Source organism: Arachis hypogaea, chromosome 20, assembly GCF_003086295.3.
Source record: "Arachis hypogaea cultivar Tifrunner chromosome 20, arahy.Tifrunner.gnm2.J5K5, whole genome shotgun sequence".
Lineage (NCBI taxonomy): Eukaryota > Viridiplantae > Streptophyta > Magnoliopsida > Fabales > Fabaceae > Arachis > Arachis hypogaea.
In genome coordinates this window covers 103,116,360-103,121,281 of record NC_092055.1, presented here as the reverse complement: position 1 = coordinate 103,121,281, position 4,922 = coordinate 103,116,360, and the positions used below count along the sequence as shown (strand labels likewise).

Genomic DNA, 4,922 nt, shown 5'->3' with positions numbered 1-4,922 from the left:
TAAGTTAGAGAGGCTCTGCTTAGAATTCTCTATCTATTACTGCGAAGATGATGGAAAAGGCTTGCTATTGCCAAACCTATTTCTCCCACCATTATTATTATTGAAGCCTTGTTGAGGCTTCTGTTGATCCTTCCATGAGAAATTTGGATGATTTCTCTATGAATAATTATAGGTGTTTCCATGGGATTCTCCCATGTAATTCACCTCTTCCATTGCAGGATTCTCAGGGTCATAAGCTTCTCCTTCAGAGGAGGCTTCTTTAGTACTACCGGATGCAGCTTGCATTCCAGTCAGATTCTAAAAAATTATATTGACTTGCTGAGTCAATATTTTATTCTGAGCCAATATGGCATTCAGAGTATCAATCTCAAGAACTCCTTTCTTCTGAGTCATCCCATTATTAACAGAATTTCTTTCAGAAGTATACATGAATTGGTTACTTGCAACCATCTCAATGAGTTCTTGGGCTTCTGCAGGTATTTTCTTCAGATGAAGAGATCCACCAGCTGAGTGGTCCAATGACATCTTAGACAATTCAGACAGACCATCATAGAATATACATAAGATGATCCATTCTGAAAGCATGTCAGAAGGACACCTTCTAATTAATTGCTTGTATCTTTCCCAAGCTTCATAGAGGGATTCACCTTCCTTCTGTCTGAAGGTTTAGACTTCCACTCTAAGCTTGCTCAACTTTTGAGGTGGAAAGAATTTGGCCAAGAAAGCATTGACCAACTTTTCCCAAGAGTTCAGGCTTTCTTTAGGTTGTGAGTCCAACCATATCCTAGCTCTGTTTCTTACAGCAAAGGGGAAAAACATAAGTCTGTAGACCTCGGGATTAACCCCATTGGTCTTAACGGTGTCACAGATTTGCAAGAATTCAGCTAAGAACTGATGAGGATCTTCCAATTGAAGTCCATGGAACTTGTAATTCTGTTGCATTAGAGAAACTAATTGAGGTTTAACCTCAAAGTTGTTTGCTCCAATGGTAGAAATTGAGATGCTTCTTCCATAGAAGTCAGAAGTTGGTGCAGTAAATTCACCAAGCACCTTCCTTGCATCTCCACCATTGTTATTGGGTTTGGCTACCATGTCTTCTTCTTTTTTGAAAATTTCTGTTAGGTCCTCTCCAGAGTGTTGTGCTTTAGCTTCTCTTAGCTTCCTCTTCAGAGTCCTTTCAGGTTCAGGATCAGTTTCAACAAGAATGTCTTTATCCCTGTTTCTGCTCATATGAAAAAGAAGAGAATAGAAAAGAAGAGGAATCCTCTATGTCACAGTATAGAGATTCTTTTATGTGAGTAGAAGAATAGAAGAGTAAAGGAATGAGGTAGAGGGAGAATAAGAAGAATTCGAACATAGAGAGAGGGAGAGGGTTCGAATTATGAGTAGAAGAGAAGTGTTAGTAAATAAATAAAATAAATAGAAAGAGATGAAGGAGAGAGTATTCGAATATTAATTAAAGAAAAAGAAAAATATTTTTGTTTTTATTTTAATTATAAGTTAGAATTCAAATTTAAGAAAAGAAATAAAATAAAATTAGAATTTAAAACAATTAGTTAATTAAAATGAATTTTGAAAAAGTGGTTAGGGGTTTTCGAAAATTAGAGAGAGAGAAAAGTAGTTAAGTGGTTTTGAAAAAGATAAGAAATAGTAAACTTTTTAAAATTAAAACAAACAAGTCAAGTGGTTAATTGAAAAAGATTTGAAAATCAATTTTGAAAAGATAAGAAGTTAGAAAAATATTTTGAAATTAAATTTTGAAAAAGATATGATTGAAATTTATTTTGAAAAAGATTTGAAAAAATAAATTAAAAAGATTTGATTTTTAAAATTAAAGTTGATGACTTGACTAACAAGAAACTAAAATATATGATTCTAGAATTTAAAGATTGAACTTTTCTTAACAAGCAAGTAACAAACTTGAAATTTTTGAATCAAAACATTAAATGTTAGCACTAATTTTGAAAATTATGAAATGAAAATGAGAAAAAGATTTTGAAAATTTATTTTGAGAAATTTGAAAATATTGAGAGGAAAGATGAAAAAGATTTGATTTTTGAAAAAGATTTGAAAAGATAAAATTTTTAAATTGAAATTTTGACTTGACTAACAAGAAGCAACTAAATTTTAAAATTTTTTGACTAAGTCTGATGACAAGTCATCTTATGCTAGTTTTTCAAGCATAAATAAGATAAATAAAACATAAAATAATATAAGATACTTATGTAATTCATTGGTAGGAATTTCAGATAAGCGTTTGGAGATGCTTTGTTGCTTCTAAACCTCTGCTTTCCTATTGTCTTCTTCCAATCATGCGTGCTCCCTTCCATGGCAAGCTGTATGATCCTCTCGGATGAAAAATAGCAGGTACAATTTCTGTACGGCTAATCAACTGTCAGATTTCTCGTCTCGGATGAAAAATACTAGGTACAGCTACCGCACGGCTAATCATCTATTGGTTCTCACTAGCATCGGAATATGATCTCTCTATCCTTTTGCACACTGTCACTGCGCCCAACATTCGTGAGTTTGAAGCTTGTCACAGTCATCCCTTCCCAGATCCTACTCGGAATATCACAGACAAGGTTTAGACTTTCTGGATCTCAGGAATGCTGCCAATTGGTTCTAGCCTATACCACGAAGGTTCTAATCTCACGGATTCGGATGCTCTGTTGTTAGGAGAGGTGATGCAAATTGTGGATTAGAGACCCAAGAGAATATACTCCGGTTGTCGTCCAATGACTACGTTGAACATCATGTAGACCGCTTGTGGTTGTCAGGCACGCGGATCTTGGCTAAGCGAATAACAAAGATAGTGGGTGATTGTCACGGGTCACCCCTTCATTCTGACTTACCTGAATTAAGTACGAGAGTATATCTTGGAGAAGAAGTAAGTGTGAATTGAAAGAGAAATAATAGTACTTGCATTAATTCATGAAAAAAAGTAGAGCTCCTCACCTTAATCTATGAGGTGTAGAAACTCCACCGTAGAACATACATAAGAGAAAAGAGGTCTAGGCATGGCCGAATGGCCAGCCTCCAAGTCCAAAGATCCTAGATATGTGAATACAATAGTAAAAAGTGCTATTTATACTAAACTAGTTACTAAGGATTACAGAAAATAAGTAACTAAGTGCAGATAGTGCAGAAATCCACTTTCGGGGCCCACTTGGTGTGTGCTTGGGTTGAGCATTGAGCTTTACACGTGTATAGGCCATTTCTAGAGTTAAACGCCAGCTTGGATGCCAGTTTGGGCGTTTAACTCCAGTTCTGGTGTTTTACGCCAGAAAAAAGGGTCTCTGATGGGCGTTTGAACGCCAGTTTGGGCCATCAAATCTCAGGCAAAGTTTGTACTATTATATATTTTTGGAAAGCTCAAGATGTCTACTTTCCAACGCAATTGAGAGTGCACCAATTGGTCTTCTGTAGCTCCAGAAAATCCACTTCTAGTGCAGGAGGGTCAGAATCCAACAACATCTGTAGTCCTTTCTCAGCCTCTGGATCAGATTTTTGCTCAGGTCCCTCAATTTAGACCAGAAAATACCTGAAATTACAGAAAAATACACAAACTCATAGTAAAGTCCAGAAATATAATTTTTTCATAAAAACTAATAAAAATAGAATAAAAAGTAATTAAATCATGCTAAAAACTATGTAAAAACAATGCCAAAAAGGGTATAAATTATCCGCTCATCACTAACCATGCATCAAATTGGGAACAATTCAATTCAAACTATGTCATAAGCTCATACTCAATTTAGGGCCTAAAAATTGGTCATCGGGATTAAATTAGGGGTTACGAGGGCTTACACACTTGCCAGGACGGCTAAACATTGAAAACAGAGTTAAAAAAAAAAAAAAACAGGACTTGTGCGTATGCATGCCACTTCCACGTACGCATGAGTGCAAAACTTTGCGGTACATAAACCTTCTTTATGTACACGAGGGTACTCGGACAGAAACATCTGGTCGTGTCGCGTGACACCTCTGCGTATGCGAGAATATTGGTTTTAGAAAAGTTAATTATGTTGTAGAAATTCAGTTTTCAACTCCAAAATTCTAACTCTCATAACTTTCTCTATAAAAATCCAGTTTTTCTCATCTTTATATCGTTTTAAAGGTAATTTAATTATCTTTAATGTGAGATAACCTCCACTCAATTCCAAGCTCCAGGCACCAAGTTATGGTCCATCGAAATTAGTTAAAAACTAGTTTTATCAAAATTCTGCATTAACTCATTATATGCTAAATTCTCAACTCATCTCTTTTAAAACAATCCCAAAACCATATTTTATACATTCTTAGTGTTCCATCATCATTCTCAAATCATTTCTTATTCATTCAACACTTATAACGTCAACTCCTAGCAATTAATCAATACCCAAATTCACATCAATCTCCATTAATCCTAATCAAACATCAATCCCAATTCAAAGGCTCATTATTCAAGAAAATTCACATAATTCCATAAACAATCAACCAATTAAATCTCAACATCTCATCAATGCCAACCACTTACCGTGACTTACACAATTACGGCCTCCGGCCCAATTTTCACCTAATCACCATCATAGTCCATAGTTTTACCAAATTCATATACACACAACCCATTTCAATCAAATGCAAACACATACTCATTCATTTACTAATCACAACATCAACCAATGCAATCCACACTTATCCTATGGTTAATTAACCTAGGCATTTATATAACTCTACATAATGCCTACTTGAAACTCAAACCCGTGCCTTAATGATGGCGATTTACCCAACAATTGGATTTCCTTCTCAATAACACCCAAGCTTAGCCAATCCTCTTCTGATAAAGAGCTCCACAATCAATCTAAGCCTCTAAGTTGCGCCAAAATCAATCAAGCAAGTCTAAGCTACTCCATATAATCTAATTACATCAATTATTCAAC

The 4,922-nt window shown here is 35.2% G+C and overlaps 1 non-coding gene across 1 annotated transcript; it reads left to right on the top strand.

The window, feature by feature from the left end:
- Positions 1-579: 579 nt before the first annotated feature.
- On the top strand, positions 580-687 carry LOC112787068 (small nucleolar RNA R71). The gene has a single exon (XR_003194504.1). It is a non-coding gene; the product is annotated as a small nucleolar RNA R71 (small nucleolar RNA).
- Positions 688-4,922: the final 4,235 nt, after the last annotated feature.